Source organism: Prionailurus viverrinus, chromosome A2 (genome assembly GCF_022837055.1).
Source record: "Prionailurus viverrinus isolate Anna chromosome A2, UM_Priviv_1.0, whole genome shotgun sequence".
Classification (NCBI taxonomy): domain Eukaryota; kingdom Metazoa; phylum Chordata; class Mammalia; order Carnivora; family Felidae; genus Prionailurus; species Prionailurus viverrinus.
In genome coordinates this window covers 146059312-146085408 of record NC_062562.1, presented here as the reverse complement: position 1 = coordinate 146085408, position 26097 = coordinate 146059312, and the positions used below count along the sequence as shown (strand labels likewise).

General features: G+C 37.7%; 1 protein-coding gene across 3 annotated transcripts in view; it reads right to left on the bottom strand.

Moving 5' to 3' along the window:
* AHCYL2 (adenosylhomocysteinase like 2) overlaps nucleotides 1–26097 on the bottom strand; it is a 170256-nt gene that overhangs the window by 103846 nt on the left and 40313 nt on the right. The gene's annotated exons all lie outside the window — the stretch shown is intronic.

Below are 26097 nucleotides of genomic sequence, written 5' to 3'. Positions count from 1 at the left end.
CTGTGCTAAATGTAATACTCCCGGTGGGCTCTTGCCAACTCCCTATGCCGTGGCACAATTCTTCTTTGTTCACTGCCTAGAATAGCACTGGCTTTCCTTTGACTGCCAGATCATATTTCAAGCCCAAACCAAGTTTTTTATCTGCCATTACTGTCAAGTCTCTCTTGCCCTTGAGTTGCATTTTTTCCCCCCGTCAGATCTCTTATATCTCTTTAGCCTCAGAAACAAGAGTAGAATTGTGCCCTAATGCTAATTTCCCAGACAAATGAATATTGTTCCTATTTTGGCCCAATATTAATACTAGAAACTGCTTATTGATAACTTCCATAACTAAGTTTTTTTTTCCCTCTGTTGGATTCCTAAGATCTTTCCTTGTTAAAATTTCACTCAAACCTACATCCTCCTTCTAGTAACTTTTAGTTAAAACAAAATAGGTTGTATACTCTCCATAGTTCCTTTATTTAAGTTTGTTTATTTTGAGAGGGAGAGAAAGAGAGAGAGAGAAAAGAAGCAGGGGAGGGGCAGAGAGGGGGAGGGAGGGAGGGTGGGAGAGAGAGACAGAGAGAATATCCCAATCAGGCTTTGCTCTGTAGGTGAGGAGCCCAATGTGGGGCTCGAACTCATGAACCATGAGATCATGACCTGAACCAAAATCAAGAGTCAGACGCTTAACCAACCGAGCCACCCAGGTGCCCCTCCACAGCTCCTTTAATTCAATAATCTTTGACTAGCACCTACTATATGAAGGTGTTGTGATAAACATTAACATATTGCTTTTGCCTTCCAGCAGCTCACAGCACCACAATCTTGTTTCAAATTTTTTTTATACATTTTTTTTTTTATTTTTGAGAAACAGAGTGAGACAAAGTGTGAGTGGTGGAGGGGCAGAGAGAGAAGGAGACACAGAATGGGAAGCAGACTCCAGGCTCTGAGCGAGCAGTCAGCACAGAGCCTGACGCAGGGCTCGAACCCACAAACTGTGAGATCATGACCTGAGCTGAAGACGGACGCTCAACTGACTGAGCCACCCAGGCGTCCCGATCTTGTTTCAAAGAAGAAAAAAAAAACATGTAGATATATTTATAATACAGTGTAATAATGCAACAATGAAAAAAATCATACAACCCACAAAGGTCAGGAAAGGTGATAATTCTAAAAATGCATAAGAATCTACCAGATCCAGAAGGAGGAGGAGGACATTCCAGTCAGAGAGAAATTCCAGAACAAGGGCAAAGAATGTTGAACAGCGTGGAATGCTTGGGAAACGCGTGGCATGATGTTGCTGGAGCATAAAGGGCAGGCAAGGGAGAAATGGCAGGATATGAAAATAGGGAATTAGAAAAGAACCAAAGTACTACACCCTGAAGTACCCTGAATCCTAAGCTAAGGACTTTGGACCCAATCATGAAAGCAATGAGCAACAGCCAAAGAAATATAAAAAAGAAAGATAGAGGGGCGCCTGGGTGGCTCAGCCAGTCAACCATCTGACTTCAGCTCAGGTCATGATCTCACCGTTTCCGAGTTCGAGCCCCATGTCGGGGCTGACATCTTGGAGCCTGGAACCTGTTGTGCTGACATCTTGGAGCCTGGAACCTGTTGTGCTGACATCTTGGAGCCTGGAACCTGTTTTGTATTCTGCTTCTCTCTCTCTCTCTCTCTCTCTCTCTGCCCTTCCCCCACTTGTGCACATGCACGCACGCACTCTTCTCAAGAATAAACATTTAAGACATTTTAAAAAAAGAGATACATGACTATTATGTTAGAAAAATCATTCAACATAACTGTAGAAAAGAAAATGGAAGAAGGGGATGGCAGAAGCAAGAAAATCAGTCCAGTGTCAGTTGCAACAGGCTAAGTGAGATGTAAGGGGCCTAAATTTACATCTTAAATTACATTTAAAAACTTTCAGAAGGAAAAAAATCAAGATGGCTATTTTCAGTCTGTCACTTACTAAGCACCTACTATGTAGGAAGATATATATTTTGTGCTTTCCATATTGTATCTCATTTAATAGTCACCATAACCCTTTCAGGAAGATATTAGTATCTCTTTTTTTTTAATGTTTTATTTCTTTTTGAGAGACAGACAGACAGACAGACAGAGCGCAGTAGGGGAGGGGCAGAGAGAGAGAGGGAGACACAGAATCTGAAGCAGGCTCCAGGCTTTGAGCTGTCAGCACAGAACCCAATGCAGGGCTCGAACCCATGAACAGTGAGATCGTGACCTGAGCCAAAGTGGGACACTTACCCGACTGAGCCACCCAGGCACCCCTAGATACTAGTATCTTAATGTAACATAATAAGGAACCTGAGGTTCAGAGAAAACAAAGCTCAAAAAGCAACAAATAAACTACCAAAAAAAGTCAAATTTAGTAAAATGTCTTCAGCACTGTCACAATGGCTTCTAGAACACTACTGCAGAGTATGCTCTTAATTTAGTCACAGGCAGCCTCATTTTCTCTACTTCAAGTCATTTATTCAGCAAATACAAACTAGTACCTAGAATGTGGAAGCACTGTACATAATAACCACAGTCATTATGAGGGGTGTCTGGCTGGTTCTGTCAGAAGAGCAAGCCACTCTTGATCTCAGGGTCATGAGTTCAAGCCTCATGTTGGGTATAGAGATTACTAAAAAAATAAATAAATAAACTTAGGGGCATCTGGGTGGCTCAGTCAGTTAGGCGTCCGACTTCGGCTCAGATTATGATCTCGCTGCTCGTGGGTTTGAGCCCCGCCTCGGGCTCTGTGCTGACAGCTCGGAGTCTGGAGCCTGCTTCAGATTCTGGGTCTCCCCCTCTCTCTGCCCCTCCCATGCCCGTGCTCTGTCTCTCTCTGTCTCTCAATAATGAATAAATGTTTAAAAAAAATTTTTTAATTAAAAAAAACTTAAAAAATAATAATAAACTACAGTTAATGAGTTTACAATCAAATGGAAAAGAGGCACAATATAATCCCACAAATAAAGAATCATAAAAGAAAAAGTACAGGGTATTATGAGACAGTGCAATGAAAGAGCTTAATTTGGGCTTGAGGGAAGTGGATACAATGGAAGGTCTCTTGAGAAACTGGCATTTGAGACTTGAAGGTAGGATGAGTAAGAAGAATGACCTACAGGTAAAGCTGTTCTTATCTACTTCTCTCTGTGCTGTCACCTGGTAGTTACCTCCAGGCATCTCATTGGCTGGAAACTCTCAAAACTAGCTTGTGACTCCGGGTCTTCAAAGTTCTTAAGCATACATATCTAATCAAATGCTTGACCTGAATTCCTTTTTACCTTCTCCAGTGGCCATACCCTGGTAACCTTGTCAGGACCTATAACTGCTACACTTTTGGAACCTACATTTTAAATATTAGATTGCATCAAATCTAAGATGCCATCAATTGAAAGACTCACCATAACTTCACATACCAATAAGAAAAAGTGTTACCAATTAAACTGACATCTCAACTTCAGAGATGTCAAAATGGAAAAAATACTTCCAACCACTCCTAAAATCAATGAACTATATGGTATCTTAACTCTGATGACAACTGCTAATCTATTTAGCAGTCTCTGGCTGTATTTTTTTTCCATTATATTTACCTCATCTTACCTTACATTATCTTTGACTTCAACTATACTTCTGGAAACTTGACCTCTCTATACTATCCTAATCTGTTAAGTCCTGCCTGTTAGTAAAAAAATGAGGTTGGAGTTTAGACACATGAATTTAGAGAGGCAGCAATTCTATAACTTCAAAGCACTCAGTCACATAGGCAGACAGAGAGAAGGCAGACTGACTATAGGAATAATCTAGGAATTTGGGAACTAGTAGAGGGTAAGAGCCAAGGGGGTTGGAAGTATTTACAGATGATTAACTAAAATGGCCAACTATTATTTTTAAGAAGAGGAGGAATTATTTTTTTAAGTTTATTTATTTATTTTAGAGAGAGAGAGAGAGAGAGAAGGAGAGAGAGAGAGAGAGAACGCGAGCGAGCGCAGGGGAGGGGCAGAGACAGAGAGGGAGACACAGAATCTGAAGCAGGCTTCAGGCTCTGCGCTGAAAGCAGAGAGCCCGACACAGGGCTTGAACCCACAAACTGTGAGATCATGACCTGAGCTGAAGACAGACGCTTAACTGACTGAGCAACCCAGGTGCCCCAATAATCAACTATTTTTAATGAACAGTATTTGTAACTCAGTGCTTTAAAATTCTTAGCTCCCAAAATGTAACAGACTGAGAACCATTACATGACCATTGAGCATCGCTGAAACTGTCTGTAATAATCCACACCAGCCTGCCCACATTGTGCAACCCATATACCACATGCCCCTCATTACAGTAAATTATTCTTTATTATAGTAATGGTTTATCTTTTAGAATAACTCCAATAATCTGAATGATTCTGGTTTTTAAACTCACATAATCTTCTCCTGCATATGCAATGATGCTAAAGCATACTTTAAATCATTTAAATTATCTAAACCATAGAAATACAACAAAACCAGGTCAGATCCATACATGTGGATAAAGAATCGTGTCCTATATAAACAAAGTTGTGTATTTCTATACTATGTGGTTGGTGATAACAGGTCTAACACCCTCCTGACAAGTCATAAGAGCATAAAAGTCCCCCTAAAGATTGGGAAATTCTCTTCTATACTATCACCTTGATGAGATATGAGAACTTATTAGTGGATTTTTAAAAAATGTTTCTGAATATAAAGCATGGGTCAGCAAACTACAGCCCCGTAGACCAAGTTTGGCACACTGCCTATTTTTATAGAGCTCACGAACTAAGAATGGTTTCTACATTTTTAAATGGTTAAAAAAATTAATAATGTATCATGGCACATGGAAATTACATAAAATTCAAATTTCAGTTTCCATAAAGTTTTCTTTCTGGAACAAACAAACAAAACCAAACACTCACTGATTTGTTTATATATTGTCTATGGCTACTTTTTTGTACAACAGCAAAGCTGAGTAGTTACAACAAGACTGTGTGGCCTGCAAAGCTTTACATACTTACTCTTTGACACTTTACAAAAAAAAATTTGCTGACCCTTGACCCCCCCAAGAGTGTTATTTTATTGTGTAATTCAGTGATGACATTGATAATTATTTCCAAATGGGCAAAGAGCTTGAACCAACAGCAACTTTGAAAACGATGACCTTAGTCAATCAGAATTAACAAAGCTTAAACAGTTTTAACAAGTAAATCAGTCTTAATTACACTGGCAGAATGGCAGATATCAAACACACTGTGGCAAATGTGCCACTTACAAGAGTTCATCTCTAATTTGGTTCTTGTAAGTCTTCAACCCTGCTTCTCTTCAATTATCCCCCAAGGACCTTGCATAAGAACTCTCCAAAATTCGGCAGGAGTTTTAGGAAAAGCTACCTAAAGGTACAGTATTTAGTCATGGCAACCCTACCTAGGTATCCATAGCTGTCATATTTCCATGTTCCAGGAAAACAAAACAAAAGACAAATGTCTTCATGAAATGCCAAGTGAATTGTGGCCAGTAGGTGGAGACAGTTTCTAGCCAAAACTAGAGGAGCAACATTTGATTGAGTTGCAGTGAAAATTTAAACTATCTTCAGATCTTTACCTTGAAATGTTTACTTGACTTAGATAGGACAAAGTGATTTTTCCTCCTAGTTCAGTAGTAATAACCAGGCTACCTCCTACTTGCTAAATCAGGTTTCACTAAGGGATCAGAAATAGGAACACTCGTTGTTGGATATTCCATTTCCTATAGAATATGAACCTACTTTATCGACTAGAATAAATCAAGGTTTCTCTTCTCTGGCCAACAGAACAGGAATATTTTCTGATCATCTACTCTCAGTGAGGTTAGCATCTTTCTTCTCAAGTCAAACCTCAGGCCTTCTTCTCTACTACTCTCCTGCTACTTGATTATATAAATTGGGAATAAGTGACTATTAAGCAGGTAATGGTTTTGATGACAGCTCCAAATCGCCTTATCAAACACTATTTACCTAAACTCACAAAAAAAGTATCCTTCTCAATGATTTTTTGAAAAAAAGTTTCTTTTATGTACTGCAAAATACAGAAACAGAAGGGCCGTTCTAATTTCTGGGCCACTAGTCCAGAGCTACAAGGCGATTTCTAGCAGTATGCCAGACAAAGAAGGCTATTTCTATTAGGCTTCAGGCAAAGGCATTCTAAGATTTCTGTCTCAATTCCGACACTTCTGCTACCCAAAGCACGCAGTGCCCAGTATTCACTAGCTTTCCAAAGCTCCCCACAAGACTTTCTCTTTGGGGTTGCTCTGTCCTACATACACTTTTTCAGCATCTCCAATTTCAGTAGCATATACAACTCTGCCCATTTTTTTAAAAATTGTATTTACTTATTTATTTTGAGAGAGAGAGAGAAGTGACCAAGTGGGGGAGAGGCAGAAAAGGGAGAATCCCAGGCAGGCTCCACACCATCAGCGCAGAGCCCGATTCAGAGCTTGAACTCACAAACCATGAGGTCACGGCCTGAGACGAGATCAAGAGTTGGATGCTTGGGGTGCCCGGGTGGCTCAGTCGGGTCGAGTCTCCGGCCTCAGCTCAGGTTATGATCTAACGGTTCGTGAGTTTGAGCCCCGTGTCGGGCTCTGTACTGACAGCTCAGAGCCTGGAGCCTGCTTTGGATTCTTCTCTGACCCTCCCCATCTCGTGTTCTTTCTCTGTCTCTCTCAAAAATAAATAAACATTTTAAAAATTAAAAAAAAAAAAAGTTAGATGCTTAACCCACTGCACCACCCAGGTGCCCCCTCTGCCAAGTTTTAAGATGAAAATTACTTTCAAAGTAAAGCATACCAAGTGCAAAGGACTCACAGGCAACCCCTGCCACCATCACTACCCAGAGGATATACTCAGTACAAAGAATTTCTAGTTAGAATAAATGAATAGTGATATCTTCCAGAAGCTCCCTCTCTTTGAAGCAGACACCTCTCTATAATCCTTTCCTGTCATGTCCCCAGCTACCTTATAGTCACGCATTGTACAAGGTTACAATACATTTACAGTCTTAACAAATTGGCTACCTACTTCAGCAAGGCTGACATATCTTACAATAAATCTTAGAAAGAAAAACATAAACTAAAGCCTCTAAAACCTTTAACTCACCAGGAAAGAGTAAAGACTAACTTAGCAAATTTAATTTAATATGAAATTACACATTCATCTTTACAAGGCTATTTTCAGAAACCCTTTTTTTTTTTTAATGTTTATTTTTGAGAGAGAGACAGTGTGAGTGGGGGAGGAGCAGAGAGAGAGGGAGACACAGAATCTGAAGCAGGCTCCAGGCTCTGAGCTGTCAGCACAGAGCCCAATGCGGGCCTCGAACCCACGAACCGTGAGATCATGACCTGAGCTGGAGTCGGACGCTTACCAACTGAGCCACCCAAGCACCCCAATTCAGAAACACTTTTTAAATTTATTTTTTAAAGTAGGCTCCATACCCAACATGGGGCTCGAACTCATAACCCCAAGATCATGAGTCACATGCTCTACCAACTAACTGAGCCAGCCAGGTGCCCCAGAGATGATTTCTTTTAAGTATTGTTCTAAACCATCTAGTATAGAAGATGCTGAAATTTTTATTTTACCTTTCAGATTGTGTAAAATATAGGTATAAGCACCCTAACCTTTCCATTTGAATAAACCCCAGTCATTTACTCTCTATCAATTGCACAGATCACCCTAGAAAGCCAAAGTACTTAAATCCAATGAAAGCCAACATGGCACCAAAGATAATTTTATCTTTCTTCCTGAAATGTTTCTGACTTTTTGAGAAAGTACTTACTTGCAAGGAAAGTCTGTGGTTGATGGTATATTAAGAGGTACAATGGTTCTTCACTGGCTCCCTTTATGCAGCCTCTCCTCTTCCTAATATTTCCTTGATTTTCTACTTTCAACCAGGTATCTGTTCTGAGAAATACTAAATGATTCCCCCAAAGTGAGACTCTTGTAACCACATTTCCAAATCTCCAGTCACATTCTTTAAGTAACACATACTGGAAGAGGTAAGATTGAGGCAGCACAGCCAAGAAGCTGGCTTAAGGTCTTAAATCAGCTATATATTTATCCAGCATCAATTTAACAATTAAAGGTAACAGTGTGAATGTAGATAGCCTTTTTTAGAAAAACTAACCGGTCTACTTTTGTCCTTACTTTGGCCTAATTACTTCAACCAGTGGCTTTAACTCCGAATATATACGTACAAACCCCCAGCAAGGCCTTGTTGGGAGAAAGGAATGAGCAAGATACTCCCAGTTAAAGACAACTTGGGTTCTACCAGGGCATGCAATAACCCTCCAGGGATGCCTATACTTACTGAAACTCATTCCTCTGGCTATTCACTGCCTTCATCTTAAAGACATAATCCGTGTAATTCTATAGTTCTTTTTACTAAACATTCATATATTTACTATATGCCCATTGCGCTGAATGTTGTGTTTTTATTTCTCTATATAATGGGAAAAGTCGATGAGGCTGCTTACTAACAAAGATCTGGAGAAATATCAAATAACACGTGGATGAGGACTCAATTCTATACTCCATACAACTGGTCCCCCTACCGCCTCTTTTTCTGTTTCCAGAATCTAAGTTTCTCTTCAAGATGCTATTGAATTGCTGAGAACTATTCCCTGAGCTTAATTAAACTAGTTGTTTTCTGTTCTCAACCAAGGATATAGACTGACTCATACATAACATTTTTAAAGCTGCTGCTCTGCAATGTACATCCCTCATAAAACCTTAATCACAATAAATTTAGTTAAATCCTTTAAAACCGGATTGCTCTAGCTTCACAGAACAAGTCTGGCTGCTCAGCTTCAATTCCCTGGAGAGAAGAGAGAAGCTCTACTCTATTATGAAACCAGCTTGCCTAATCAAATTCCCTTTCAGAGAAAGAGGTCAAGGAGAATAACTGCTGTGCCATTTTTCAATTCTTCCTTCCAAGAAATGACTGACTGACAGATGCTATTTCTTTGAGTTCCAATGGCCAAGATCAACGAATTGTTCCTTAGTTAAAAGAATGATACCAATCGACCAAGCTACAGGACTCTATTAATCATAATATAGAATACTTTACATTTGTCAAGTTTTATGATCATTGAGGCTTTACACACACACACACACACACACACACACACACACACACACACACACCCGTCTCCCTTTCTCTCTCTCAACACCTCATTGGGAAGGTGGAACAGATACTACCCTTGTTTTACACACAGGGAAACTGCAATAAAGGCAATTTATCACTTGCCCAAGGATACGTAATAGGTGGTAGATCTAAAACTGTAATTTATGTTGTTATCTTGGGGCACCTGGTGGCTCAGTTGGTTAAGTCCAACTTTTCTTTTAAAGTTCATTTATTTATTTTGAGAGACGGGGGAGGCAGGGAAGGAGGGAGTGTGGGCAGAGAAGGGGCAAAGACAGAGGAAGAGAGAGAATCAGGGCTTGACCTCATGAACCATGAGATCATGACCTGAGCCGAAATCAAGAGTTGGATACTTAACCCACTGAGCCACCCAGACGTCCCTAAGTCCGACTCTTGATCTCAGCTCAGGTCTTGATCTCAGAGACATGAGTTCAAGCCTCACACTGGGCTCTGCACTGCATGAAGCCTACTTTAAAAGAATAAAATAATTTATATTGTTATCGTAACAGTCTTGTGATTTCCTATACATTATATATCTTTATAATCTTCCTAGTATGTCTACTAATCCCATTATCTGCCCCAACTTACGGAAATATTTACTAAGAGAACACAGCATGTATTGACGATACAGTGGTGCAGTAGACACAGATTCACGTGATGTAGTAGAAAGAGATATTTGGAGACTGAGATGGGTTCAAATGACAGTTCTTCTCCTTAAGGCATATGACTTAGGGTAAATTGACAACTACCTCAATTTCTTTATCTATAAAATTGGTGTACCATCTACCTCACAGAATTCTAAGAATTAAATGAGTTAACAGGTGTCAAGCACCTGATACATAAAAGATACTCAAATGTTAATTCCTTTCCCTAGAATAGTCCTAAACAGATTGCCAGCCTCTTTGAGAGGGTTTAACTCATCTCATTTCAGTGACTCCTAAAAACGAAGGGATAAGGATTAGGGAAATTGGAGTGTTAACACTTACCTGGCACTTCTCTCAGACATGTGGGATTTTTTTGGCTGGCAGTCTAATGAGCAGATTTTAGAAATGCAGTCAAACCAATTAAGAAAAAAATAGAAAATGGCAAATGTGTCTAAATAAATAACATTTATCATGGGCACACAAAGTAATTAATTGTTCTAACAATTAAACATATATTGAAATGCCAGCTAGAATATACCACTCAGTCTCTCAATAAAGAAGAGGTGAAATAATGTTACTTTTCCCACAGATAATAATTTATGTTGTTAACAGTCTTGTGATTCCCTACACATTATATATCTTTGTAATGGATAGATCCATACAAAAAGAAATAATATGAACATTAATCCAAACAATCCTTCTCCACTCTACTACCAAACAAGCCAAATGGGATAAAGCACTTTTCATTACCAATAAATGAATAATAACGTGACTATGAAGTTCCTAAAAGTGAATTAACAGTCCCTAAAACAAATTTCTTAGATTAGAACAAATCATACCCGAGTCTTATTCCCAATACCACATATAAATTCACACTAAGCCACCTCCTTCCTGGGATTATACTACATTTCAATAGTTAAGACACAACTGCTATAAATATTTGAATGACTTCAACACGTTAAGCCCTAACCTATAAGAACTTAATTTGTTGTTGCTGTTTTTGTTTTTCTGTTTGAAAAAAGTTTTGTGTGTTAGATTCCCTCAGATAAATTTTATTATGTGGTTATAACCAATTCATGGCTTCTACTAGAATATATTCAAAGCCATATCCACACAGTGATATTCTTCGAAGGGACACACATACATATTCACATATAACTTTCGTGTGTTGCAAGAATATTTTTTTACTTCTCAGTCTTGGCAAATCAGCACAATATTACTTATAATAAAGGTAGTATTCTGTTATTTCTTGGTATCCTTTTTTAAAAATTCCTTTTCTTCAACCATTAAAGCTGAGCTTCCCAAAACTAAAGTTTCCAAGATAGGAAAAAATAAAAAAAGAAGGCTACTAGATGTTATTGCTATATCGACTTGAAGAAAAGTGGCTAAGCAATATGCTTTAAGAGGAATGTTTCTCAATCTAGAAGCCAAGTTGTAACACTGTGCCCCAAATACACTTATTTCTAAAAATACTTAAGTACCTTTTTATGACGAAATTAAATTAGATGCAAAGTCTTCCCTACTGATGTCACTGTCATTCTCGTATTATATCAGTCTTACTGAGTGGGAGAGAAGGAAGTGACATATAGCAGTCAGCAAGAAATTTTGCACAACCAGTAAACTCTATTATATATGCTACAGCCTCAGCTGTGACAATTACAGGTTATTATAGTGCTTATGAGTTATTTTCTCTTTATCTTGCATAACTTCATGATAACGAAGGAAGCAAGGAGAGAGAAGAAACTAGAACAAGTGCCTCTTTGGGGCTCATGCATGAGAATGGTATGAACATGTTTGTACCGACACAAAGCAAGTTATAATCGCCTAATCACAGGGAAAGTGACGGCAAACACATTATGTTAATAAGCACTGTTCCTATTTAAAATGTTTAAGATTTGCAAATTCTGTGAATTCTAATTTTTTCACAGACGATAATAATAACTTATTCTTTAACAGTTCGTACTTACTTGCCTTAATATTACCTATAAAACAGTGACCTGGGGAAAAAAATAGGATTCATTTCTTCTGGGAATAAAGTTTCAAAAGAAGAAAAAAACGGCTTAGCCATAATTACTTATTGTTATAAAATGGCAGATTTTGTGAGGAATTTTATTACATGACCATAAAATCCTTTTATGAACACCATCCCATACCGCAAAAGAGTCTGTGGTAAAGTCACTAAAGGCAATTTAACAGCAAAGCCTCTGGAGAAAGAAGGCATAATTCGAATCCCGGCTCTAACATTCACTAGTTGTGTGACCTTGGGCAAGTTACTTAATGTCTGTGCCTCAATTACTTCACCTATAAAACGGGGAGGATGATAATAATCCTACCTACTTAATAAGGTTGTGGTAAGAATAAATGATATCTATAACATACTGTGGGTAACTAAAGTTAGTTCTACTTCACTTTCCTATAATTTTGTGGGGGAAGATGTAAAATAAATGGATAAACTCTTGGAGAACATGTTTGTGATGATGTGAATATTCTTTGCCATTTATACTAAGGGAAAAAAGAATGGGGAAGAGAGAGGATGCTTTTAAATGTTACTTCTAGCAAAAAAAGTAAAAACAAAGATTCTTATTTATCCCTTGAACAAAAATATAATGAAAAAATTCACCGGAAACAATGGATTAAAAAACTCTAGATCTGCAAACAAATAGCAATTAAATAACATTCACTTTAAGAAAAAATTTTAATGTTTATTTTTTGAGAGAGAAAGCAAGCGAGTGAGTGAGCATGAGTGGGGAAGGAGCAGACAGAGAGGGAGACACAGAATCTGAAGCAGGCTCCAGGCTCTTAGCTGTCAGCATAGAGCCTAATGTGGGACTCGAACCCACCAACCGTGGGATCGTGACCTGAGCCGAAGTCAGACGCTTAACCAACTGAGCCAGGCAGGAACCCCTAACATTCACTTTTTAAGAACACTTTTATCTAGGGCGCCTGGCTGGCTCAGTCGCTTAAGCATCTGACTTGATTTCAGCTCAGGTCACGATCTGGCGGTTTGTGGATTTGGATTCGAGCCCCGTGTCGGGCTCCACACTAACAGTGAGGAGCCTGCTTGGGATTCTCTCTCTCTCTGCCCCTCTCCCTCTCACACATGCACACTCTCTCTCTAAATAAATGAATAAACATTAAAAGAAAAAAGAGCTAAAATAAAAATGAAAATAAAAAACACCTTTTTCTTTCACATTCACCCAAAATATTTTTCATTGTTACATCACCTTTTTTCGGATCAAGCAGGGAAGCCATACTTGGACGTCGTTCCTCTGTCATGCCTCTAAAATAAACTCATTATTTTTAAGTGCTGCTCACAACATTCATTTGACAAGTATTTATTGAAAGCCATGCACTAGGTATCAGGGACACAAAGATGACTAAGACATGTCCTCATCTTCAACCTTTGTCTTTTAGAAGAAACAAATATGTAAAATCATTACATTATTCCAGAAGAGGAATAATGTGTAATAATAATGTGTAATAATAACAGCAGTGGATTGAAACATATTAAAAAATATTGTGGATGCCTGGCTGGCTCAGTCATGAATTCGAGCCACAATCATGTGTGGAGTAGTTTACTTAAAGTTAAAAAAAATAATAATTTAAAATCTAGGAGTTCATAATGATACCAAAAACAAAACAAAGCAAAAAAGACCCCAATCAGGCACCATTGGATAATGCTAGTGAACCAAGTCATTATTTTGAAAATTGATATATAAAAGAATCAAGCATTCATCCTGATGTCCTATAAAAACTACAGGGCAATCAAATAGATGAGGGGAAGTTTCTCTTTATAGAAGTATTACATGTCATAAATAAATAATGATAGGTTGGAATCTCATCATTTTGGAGCTCTTAATGATTTAGTAGATCTAAATAAAAATCGTCAATAGCTACTAACATCACAAAAAGAGAGACATTATGCACCCCCTGATGAAAGCACTCACCACTCTGAAGAAGCCTGAGCAAACCTCTAAATCTAAGTACCAATTTACAGGAAATGCAGAGGACAAAGGAACATGTTAAAAGACATCAGAGAGATACAACAGCAAAATTCCGACTCAAGGAAATTTTACATGACAAATCACCCAGTTTCTACAACAAAAAAATTAGAGAAGAAAAAGAGAAAGAGATGGAAGTGTCTTAAGAGACAAATCAACCAACTGCACTGCACAAAATTTGTTTGCATCCCAATTTAAACACACTGAAAAATATATATATATGTATGAATGACACAATCAGGGAAATGCAAACCACGGGTTTTTGATGCTATTAAAGAATTACTGTTAAGTTTTTTAGCGTGATAATGGAACTGTGGTTATTCATTTAAAGTCCTTATCTTTTAGAGATATAAACAAGAAAAGAATATAGGTAAAATTATAAAAGTCTAGAAGTTGTATTCAGTAATCCAGGGAAGGAGGTGAAATATTTGGCCATGAATTAACAATTGTTGAAGGTGGGTTCAAGTTTGACATTTTCTATTATAAAAACATTAAAAAGAAACAGTATAGTTCAAAATGATGAGAAAGAGAGACAGTGCAGATAAAGCACTCAGCCCGTACATCATAAGTACTAGTTTTAATTATTCAAGAGCTTAAGGATTGGATTAGATGACCTCTCAGATATTTTTCAAAACTGAAAGTCTAAAATTCTATGACTAGATTACATATATTTAAAGGTCACTTTTAATCTCTAAAATTCTTTGGTTCTGCCCCAAGGATCTGGCTCAATTTTCTTCTCCCACTGGTTAACAAAAGCCTGCAAAAACACTAAACAACTACTTTTAAAAAGCACATGAACTGGGATTGACTCCCAGTTCAGTGTTTGGAGGTTTCTACTGTAACACCCACTTCAATTCTGGCGTCTGAATGTTATACTGTTTAATTAACTAGGTTAAACATTCAGTACTGATTAAACACATGGAAAATTTTGCCTTACCCAATGGGGAAAACTCTTGTGTTTCTTTTTCCCCAACACATAAACAGTTTGAGAACAGTGTTCCAAAAACTCCTGAATGTAATACGGCACTTTCAGGAGGTGCTTGAGATCACAAGTATTTTTGTGATCATACTAAGATGATATTTGTCTTTTTTACTCTCGTTAGCTCCTAAGTGCACAGTGGAGTTTTCCACAGGATACATGATGTGTGGCAATGCACCAGACTGAATGCAAAAGCAGATAAGAAATTCAAGCTGTTTTTAATAAAGCCAGATATGAGAGATTGGCAAAAACACAAAACAATGCCATTCTTCCCACTCAATGTTCTGTTTTGAAAAATATAGTTATTTTTCATAGAATTATTTCTGTTGACATGTACTGAGCTTATTAAGTTTATGTATTTATTTTTGAAAGAGAAAGGGTGTGGGGGAGGGGCAGAAAGAGAGAAAGAGAGAGAGAGAGAGAGAGAGAGAGAGAGAGAGAGAGAGAGAATCCCAAGAGGGCTCCACTCTGTCAGCATGAGCCTAATGCAGGGCTTGAACCCATAAACCGTGAGACCATGACCTGAGCCAAAGTCAGACACTTAACTGATTGAGCCACCCAGGCGCCCCTAAGCTTATTATTTTCAAATAAAATATTTTATAAATCTCTCACTTTCAAAGAAATAGCAACATATAATGTATTTATTATTGTTACTGAAAATAAATTTCTCAGTTTTAATTCCTAATACAGTAAATATTGATAGCTATAACCCACACACACAAAAACTCTTTGAGATCCTCAAATTGTAAGCATGTTAAAGGAGTCCTGAGACTGAAAAGTTTGAGAACTACTGCTTTAGAACACACACAACTCCATCTAATTATGTCTGTCACTACATTACCTCATATTACCACTACATTTTATGTTATAGAGACACAATTCTTTCATTTTTCAGACCAACAAAGGGTATCTGCTCTAAAACTAGTCTGATACACCTAAAAATTATTGGGGTAAGGGGGTCTCCTCATTTAAAGAGAAAGAGTATGACTGCTCACAATTATAAAAAGATATGAAGAATTTTAGTCACATGAATTCTAGAAGGTCAGGGAGAACATTTCTCTTGGCGGGAAGTTGGCACTAAGCCTAAGGACCCAAGTTCTTTTTCGTGTAATCATTTTTCCTTTTTGTTAAGACTTGCCAAGGCTGGACGTTAGGGTCCTCAATTCCAATTCCCTGACACCACGGGAGAAGACTGGCAAAATAAACCTTCCTGGTCAAGGTAGGAAAGCTGGTCATCTCAGAATACACAGAGCTCCACATTTTCTCACCTTATGGATTCTCCATTAGAAATTTCCACACACTGATCTCTGCCTAGTTCCCTAACAAAAACTTAGAAGTTAAAGTCAGTTCAACAAATGTGGGTACTCTTGAAAGACTGACTCAAGGAGGCCACAGATAGGAGAGAGATAAAAGAACACAGTGGATGCTAGCTGTAGATACATACATACAATACGTACATCAGGGAGGCTATATACAAAAGTACATCAGGGAGGCCAAAGATGGGAGAGAAAAAGAAGACTGTAGCTCTAAATGTAGCAGTTGATGCTAGCTATAAATACACCCTTACAAAAACATACATACAAATGCAAACACCTAGAGTTGACTATCCCATCCTCACGAACTCCTTAGCAGCATTGGACCCTTCTGTATTATGTCGTCTTTTTTTTTTTTTTAACTCATTTATTTATTTTTGAGAAAGAGAGAGGGCACTAGCAGGGGAGGAGCAGAGACAGAGGGAGAGAGAGAGAGAGAGAGAGAGAGAGAGAGAGAGAGAAAGAGAGAGAGAGAGAGAGAATCCCAAGCAGGCTCTGCACTGTCAACACAGAGACCAATGCAGGGATTGAACCCACAAACCATGAGATCATGACCTGAGCTGAAATCAAGAGTCGGACACTCAACCAACTGAGCCACCCAGGCACCTCTGTATCATGTCTTCTAATCTTTTATACTCCAAGGCATTTGAACTAGATTTCACTTTTATAAAAATACTCTAGAAAAAAATCTGGCATTTGTCTACCTTCCTAGAGCTATAAATTGATACAATAAAAACAGCACTATTCCATTTGGCAAAAAATAAAGCTCCAGAAACTAATCATTTGAAAATTTTTTATTTCTTGCTATACTTTCCTGCTTTGAAAAAAAATTCTCTTAAAAAAATTTCATTCCCACCTCTTTTCAGTTAATCAACAATTACATACTGAACACAGAGAAAAGAGAAAGCAAGAGTGAAAATAACAAGCCAGAATCTTCCAAGAGAATTCCTCATCCTCACCCCTAGAAAGGTGAGAATACATTGCCTCAAGATGGCCCCCAAACAGCCACTCCAAGATTCTTCTGTCTCTCCTATTCCTCACTCTTGTTAGATGACCCTACTTCTCCTCTGAGAAGACTGACAAACTCTCAGCTTAACTTCAGAATCACTCTCTATTCAAAATCAAGCCCAACCCCATATCTTCTTTCCTTCATTACTTCCACGAAGCAAAATTCATGTCCTTATCACTTCCCTTAAACTATTCAGCTAGAGCACAGTCTTCCTACCTCAGGAAATCTTGGAAATTGATTATTTATAATAAAATAGTATTCAAATCAATTCATTAACTAGAAGACAGTGCTTTCCTTTTCTTTCTTAAAATGACTCCATTGTAGAAGGGTTTAAAGATATTAAAATGATTTTAATATTTGGATCTTCATTTTGTTTTTTAAAGCCTCAGATGTGAAATGTTTCTTTATTCTATTGCTACGAGGGTTCTTCCCTGAGGTCACAGGATCAAATCAGAACAGATTAGTAGACTGGTTTTAAAGTAAAAAATGACCACCTGATGGTATTTGGAAGCTAATATGAAACAAGATAGCGATACTGAGTTCAGGCCTCAGGGCCTGTAGTACAAGAAGTATTGCTCTCTTCATACAATAATAGAACATAACAAATCTCTTTGTTTTAAAGATAATCACTAGGGGCGCCTGGCTGGCTTAGTCGGAAGAGTATGCAACTTTTGATCTCTGGGTCATCAGTTTGAGCCCCATGTCAGGTGTAGAGATTACTAAAAAAATAAATAAACTTAAAAAAAATAAATCTTAAAAAGAGATAATCACTGAATTCTACTGGAATCAAAACAAACTACCTAAAAAAAATACCTGAAATATAAAATTTTAGTCTCTCAAAACGTTTGAGGAAAAAAAGGTAAAGTTTAACTTAAGTCTGGAAAATACTAATCACTACTTTATCTTTGACAAACATACCTGTTTGGTTTATGTATTTAGCACAATACATTTTAACTACATAAAAAGTACAGAAAATAGGGGATTTCCATTTCCAGCCAGTAAGGAGTAACAGGTATAATATACACCTACCTGCCTGAATCAAACAAACAAAAATGGACAAAATATATGAAACAATAGTTTTGAAGACACTGCTCAGGCAGTGAATGAAGGGCAGTGATCCATGAGAGACAGTAAACAAGTGAAATGGTTCTATGAATACCTCGACTTACTACCCTGAGACCATTTCCAGGCGCAGCTCAGGGAGAAAGAACCCAGGTAGAGCCCAGCAGACTATCTTAGTTGAGGAGATAAAACTGAGAGTTGGGGAGCCCAAGGCAGATACAGTTTGCAGGAAAGAGTGCTAGAGAAGAGAAGGCTGCACAGAGAGAGAGCACTCTGGAAATATGTGGTCGGTACCCCTTAAGGATTCAGCAGAGTACTGACCGGTGAATGCATGTAAGAAACCATTCAAAGGATTAGAGGGAACACTGTCACACTCAAATAGAACAGGAATAATTCCTATTCCCGAATGGCATTCAGGAATACCAACCAGAATGGAAAAGCCCCCAATTTATGGAGCACTGGGTAGAGTATTCAGAAGGGTCTTGGGAAATAACTACCCTAGAAGGAAAACCGCTCTGGCCCAACCTAACAAATCCTAAATGGGAGACCAGAGAGGGTCAAACTATAATGATAACTTGGCTGTGATAGAGAACAAAGAAAAAGATCCAGTACCCAACAAGGTAAAATTCACAATGTTTAGAATCCAAATTTAACAGACATGCAAAGAAACAGGAAAATAATGACCCATAAAGGAGAATCAGCTGAAACCAACACAAAATTGACACAAATGTTACAATTAGCAGACATGGGCATTAAAACAGGTATTATATTTGTATTCCATTTTCAAGAAATTAAGTGGAAACATGGGAAATATTAAAAAAAAAAAAAAGACCTATATTGGGGCACCTGGGTGGCTCAGTCGGTTAAGCGTATGACTTCGGCTCAGGTCATGATCTCACAGTCTGTAGTTCGAGCCCCATATCGGGCTCTGTGTTGACAGGTCGGAGCCTGGAGACTGTTTCCGATTCTGTGTCTCCCTCTCTCTCTGCCCCTCCCCTGCTCATGCTCTGTCTCTCTCTGTCTCAAAATTTAAAAAAATATATTAAAAAAAAAGACCTATATCAAACTTCTAGAGATTAAATGTACACTGTCTTAGATGAAAAATACACTGGATAGGATTAAGAGCAACTAGATAAAACCAAGTAAGAGATAAGTGAACCGGAAGATACAACAAAACAAACCATCCAAAATGAACCAGAGAAGGGGTGCCTAGGTGGCTCAGTCCATTAAGCATCTGACTCTTGGTTTCAGTTCAGATCACGATCTTACAGTTCATGAGTTTGAGCTCTGCATCAGGCTCCTTGCTGACAGTGCAGAGCCTGCTTGGGATTCTCTCTCTCCTTCTCTCTCTGCCCCTCACTCCCCACTCTCTCTCTCTCTCTTTCAAAATAAATGAATAAAAACTTAAAAAAAAATGAACCACAGAGGAAAAAAGAAGAAGAAAAAAGATCATCAGTGAATTGCGGGAATACTTTAAGCTGCCTAATATATTTGTTACTTCGACTTTCTTAAAGGAGAGGGAACAGAGACAGAAAAATATTTTTAAAAACAAGTGGGAAAATCTTTTTTTCCAAATTTGATAAAAAAAACTAACAACAATAATCCCATAGGCTTAAGATGTTCAATGCAACCCCAAAAAGAACACAAGAAAAACTACATCAATAATATAATAATCAAATTGTTCAAACCGCTGATAAAAAAAAAAAAAAAAAGCACTGATATTAAAAGCAGCCAGAAAAAAAAGACACATTATGTATAGAGGAACAAAGGTAAGGATGACAGCAGATTTCTCATCAGAGAACGTCAACAGTGAAGCAACAGCGTTAAGGGGATGCAAAACAGAAAATTGTCAACCTAGAATTCTATACTCAGGAAAAAATATCTTTCAAAAACAAAGACATTTTCAGATATGCTGGACAATTCATTACCAGTAGGCCTGTATGAGAAGGAATGCTGAAATAATTATCCTTTTGAGAAGAATAATACCAGATGAAAAATCTGAATTTGTACAAAAGAATGAAGAACACCAGAAAGAATAACTACGAGTATTTATATAAATTTTTGTCCTTATGTAAATCTCTAAGATAGTTTACTGTTGATACAAAAATGGTGTGGGGTTCATAATAACAGGAGAAAATGTATCACAAAAATATCACAAAGTCTGAGGGGAGAGAGAGAAATATTTCTTCTATGGTCTAAAACTATTGTAAACTTTTTTCAGTCTATTATGAACATTTTACACTACAGGTGTAATGGTATCACATCATTAAAAGGCAAACTATGATAAGCTGAAGATGTGTACTACAAATCCTAAAGCAACCACTGAAACAAAGCAAACCAACAAAGAAATTAAGAGTGAATGATAAAAAAAATTACACCAAAATAAGACAGAAGGAGAGGAAAAATAAAACTAGAACAGATGGGACAAATAGAAAACAGCAAGACGGTAGATTTAAACCTAACCATATCGATAATCACCTTAAATATAAATGGTCAATTGAAAGAGAGATTATCATTTGCATTAATAAAGCAAAATTCAACTACATGCTGTATAGTCCTGTACACTTATTAGAATGGCTAAAAATAAAGATGGCCCGTACCAAATGTTGACAAGGATGTGGAGGAACTCCCATACTTTTGGTGGGAATGTAAAATGGCAAAACCATTTTGGAAAACAATTTGGCAGTTTCTTTAAAGTTAAACATACTTATATGATCTAAATATTACACTCCTACATATATAACAAAAAAATGAAAGCATATGTCTATAAGTACTTGTACACAAATGTTCATAGCAGCTAAGAGCCCCAAACTGGAAATAACCCAAATGTCTGCCAGCAGGTAAAAAAACAAAGTGTGGTCTAACCATTACAGTGTAATACTCCTAAGAAGTAAAAGGAATGAAACTTTGACCACTCAACAGCATGAATGAATCTCAAAATAATGATGCTAAGTGGAAGAACTGTAACAACCCCCTCCCCAAAAGAGTACACACTACATGATTTATATAAAATTATTTTTTAAATGCCAACTCATCTATTGTAACATAAAGCAGTTAGTAACTGCCTGGGGATAAGGTTAAGTGGGAAGGGGCAGAAGACTTCAGAGGGGATAGATACATTCTTTAACTGTGATGACAGTTTCACAGTTGTGTACCTACGTCAAAACTTTTCAAATTGCATACCTTAAATACATTTTTACTTACTAAATTCAATATATGTAACGATTATAGGTCTATTCAGGTCTTCATTTCTTCTTGAGTTAGTTTTGGTAAGTTACTTTTATTTCTGATTTGTATTACTATTTCTTCTTTGACCTATGAGTTACTTAGAAGTATGCTTCTAAATTTCCAAATACATAGTTATTTTGATCATCTTTTGGCTTAATTTCGATCTTTGTTAGGATGAATAGTCTGTTTAACTATCCATTCATTGGTTTTGGTGAGACTTGCTTTATGAATTCAGTATTTTTTCAATTTTTTTAAAAACTGCTTAAAAACAAAGTATATTCTCATCTATTATGTGCAGGATTCTGTACAGGCCTATCAAATCAAGCTTGGTGGTCATTTGTTCCAATCTTCTCGAATTTTTTATCTGTTTGACCTCCAAACACCGAGAAAAATACGTTAAAATATTGTTTGTAGATTTTATCAATTTTCCCTATAATTGTATATATACTCTTTCCATCTATATTCTATCTATTTATTTTGAGGCCATTGTATTGGATGCATATTGATTTGGAACTATTATGGCTTCCTGGCTAATTATTTCTTTTATAATTTTTTTGTGACTTTTAAAATTCTAATAATGATTTTTGCCTTCAAGTTAATTTTGCCTACTGATGCCCTACTATATTAGCTTTCTTTTAGAATATGTTTTTCCATACTTTACTTTCAATCTGATTCCTTATGTTTTCTTAGGTATGCCTCTTAACAAACTGCATAGAGCTGAATTATTTTATATTCAACCTAAAGACGCTGCAGTCATCTATTACTACATAAAAAACTACCCCAAAGCTTAGTGGTAATCAACAATCATTTTATTATTCTCACGATTCCGTGGGCCACAAAGTCTAACAGGGCACAACAGAGACAGCAGGTCTCTGATCCACAATGTCTGGGACCTCAGGTGGGATGACTTGAACAGATGAAGATGGCTAGGATGCCTCAACAGGAGCTATTTGTGAGACCCCAGTTCTTCTCCAGGTGTTGTTTGCTAGGACTGGACTGTCCAACATGCTTCCTTCACTCACTCACATGGCTGACAGTTGATGCTATTTGTTGGTAGCTCACTGGGGCTATCAACCAGTGCCTACATGTGTCCTCTCCATCTGGCTTGGGCTTCTTAAAGTATGGCGGCTGGGTTCTGAGAGTGAGTATTCCAAAAGGCATAGGCAGAAACTGCAAAGTTTCTTATAACATAGCCTCAGAAGGCCCAAAAAGTGACATTCAATTGGTCAAGTATGTCATTAAGGCCAGTCTAGATTCAAAGAGAGAAGAACAATAGACTCCATCTCTGAACGGCAAGGAAGAAACTGACAATGGCCACTTTGGAGAAAAGCTACCACGTTCCACCCTCTGGTCCCAGCAGGTCCCTCCCACATGCAAACACACTCACCCTCTTCTAAGACCTTCAAAAGTCTCATCTCATAATGGCATCAGCTTGATGTCCAGAATCTTGATTATCTAATTCAGGTCCAGGTGTGATTGAGGCTCCTCAGATGCAGTTCCTCAGGTACAGCTACTGGAGTATAGTTCCTCTTGATCTGAATAAAGAAACAAATTATCTGCTCCCACACACCCAACATACAAACGTACAACAGTGAGACTGACTCAGGATAACCACAATTAACACTCTCATTCAAACTATGAGGAAGAAGGGGAAGGAACAAGAAACACATAGCAGTTACTGGTCCATAGCAATTCTGAAAGTTAATCAGACACATGTCACCAGTTCCTTGATAACAGCCCAAACCTACTCCCTGTGAATGATTCTCCAAAACTCTTGGCTCCACCTCTGAGTCATCTTTCCTTTTACGTAAGAGATGGTTAATGTTTGCAATAGAGTAGCCTTCTCAGCCTGCTTCCCGCTTGTAGATGATTAGAAATCCAAAGGTTTATTTTCAGTTTTTACTGTCTCTGTTCCTTAATCCAAGCTGAAGCTGCTTCTATTAATACTATTTAAAAACCTTGTAGATTTTCTATGACTCTTACAGGAGTTCACTCCAGGAGACAGAGCCACACCAACCTTCTTTCTCGATCTTAAGTTCTGTGTTCTGAGGCTACTGTAAGAAAACATCCTTAAGATCCTATTATGTAAAAGAGAAGAGTCTAAGAGGTATTCCTTTAAGGTCTTTGGGCATCTTTTTATCTAGCTAAAACATTCTATGAAACACTGACATATCTTTCTGAAGTCTTAACAAAGGAATTTATATTTGAACGCTTGAGATCTTTACTATGAGGCCATGTTTTATTGGCAGCATCTTGAATTTTATTTGTTCTGAAGCCATTTCTTTAAGTCATTGGTCATTTAGAACAACTGGAGATGAGAAAAAAGTTTTATTTTATAACACAATAGATCCTGGGCTAGAAACATTTCTCCCTGCAAGTTCTGATTAAAAACTGAATATAGCTCATTTTTTACCTCATTCATCTCTATACTTAAACCTTATCATAGGCAGTTAGAAGAAGCTAGGTAATACTTGCCAACATTCTGCCTAGAAATCTCTTTGGATAAATCCAATTCATTGGATACATTTTCTATCTTCCACATTACCAGATATGACAGTGCTAACAAACCTTGTACCATTTATATAACAAAGGTTCCCTGTTACCCAGCCTCCAATAATACTTTTCTCGCTGTGTTTCAAGCCTTGACTAACAGTCTCCTCAAGGTGCCTCCAGCTTCTACTCACCACCAAGTCCCAGAGCCAATCTAAATTTTAGGTTATAGCTGCACCTCACTTCCAGGTACCAAATTCTGTTTCAATTATCTACTGCTATAAACAAAATACTCCAAAACTTAACATCATAAAACTACAATCATCTTATTATGCTCATGATTGTGAGAGTCAAGAATTCAGACAGGGTATAGCAGGGATGGTCTGTGTATGCTTCGTGACATCTGGGGCTTCACATAGGGTGGCTCTAATGGCTGAAGATGGCTAGACCGGGTCCATATGCCTGGTGCCTGGGTTTTTCTCCATATGATGTCAGCTGAGACTGGAAGGTCCAAGATGACTTCTTCACTCATTCATATGGCTGGCAGTTGACGCTGGCTGCTGATTGGGAGCTCAGCTGGGCCTCTCCATCTGGCTTGAGCTTTTCACAGCATGGCAGCTGGGTTCCCAAACTGTGTTCCATGGGAGAGCGTTCCAAAAAACAATGTTCAAAGAAGCCAGATGGAAGCTGCAAAAACTTCTCATGACCTAGCCTTGAAAGTCCCAAAATGTCACTTCTAGTACCTTCTAGTGGTCAAACAAGTCACTAAAGCCAGCTCAGATTCAAGGTGTGTAGACAAATAAACTCAACCTTTGGGTGGGAGGATAGCATATGTGTAAAGGAAATGAACTAACAGCCATCCTGGAAACATGCTACAACAGACAATCTGTCTTTTAAGTGGTAAGTGTAACTCATTCACTTTAATATGATTACTGATGGATTTGAATTTATTTCTGCCATCTTTTACTGTGCTTTCTATTTATCCTTTCTTTTCTATGATATTTATTACATTTTCCTTTCCTGCTCTCTATTATATTGAGCAAATCATAAATTCAATGAATTATCACAAAGTGAAATAACCATGTAGTTACCACCCAGGTCAAGAAATGCAATGCTACCAGCACCCTAGAAACCTCCCTCATCCTCCCTCCCAATCACTGTCCCCTCCCTCACTATCACAACTTTTAACACCATATGTTAGGGTTTTTAGCTTTATATAAATTAAACCATATAGTATATATTCTTTTGTGTCTGGCCTTCTTTATTCAGCATTGTCTTTATTCAGCCATGATCTTGTGCATGGCAACAATTTATTCATTTCCATTGCTTTAGAGTATTCCATTGTATGAACATGCCACAATTTATCCATTCTATCATTGATGTTGTTCACTGAGTTTTAAATTTTGATGACTGTATTTTTCACTTATTTTTTTTAACGTTTATTTATTTTTGAGAAAGAGAGAGAGTGCAAGCAGGGAGGGGCAGAGAGAGAGGGAGACACAAAATCCAAAGCAGACTCCAGGTTCTGAGATGTAAGCACAGAGCCCACCATGGGGCTCAAACTTAATAAACTGCAAGATCATGACTTGAGCCAAAGTCAGATGCTTAACCGACTGATCCACCCAGGTGCTTCTTGATGACTGTAGATGACTGTATTTTTTTAAAGTTCTATTAAAAAAAATCTTTAGGGTACTTTTAGCTGTAGGAATCCTGTGTGGCCTATACTGAAGATACCCCTATAGAGAAGTTTTGCATTTGCTAGGGCCTGATGCCATGTGACTGTCACTGACTGATTCAGGGCTACCTTTTATGTTAATTTCTCAGCTTTGGGTTGCTGAAACTGCAGAGAAAGAGGGACATTCTAAACCAAAATACTGGAGAACAAGCCCATGGCAACCAATTCTCAGAAAAATTTTTTTTACCTAGGACTCATACAGTGTGGACAAACTTCTTGACATCATATTGCTAGACAGATGTTTTTCTAGATCACCATCTTTTCAGTAGTGTGACCTTCTGAGGAATGTAGCTTCATGGAGGGAGACAGGAAAGTCTCCTGTTCCTGTATGGTTGTTGAAACTGAAGCCTCTTAATTATTCAAGGCCATAGTTTTAACTTATGTATTTACCACTTTGTTTTTTAATTCCCTCTTCATTATTTCCCCTTGAGGATTTTCCTTTTTTTTTTTTAACAAGTTCAATT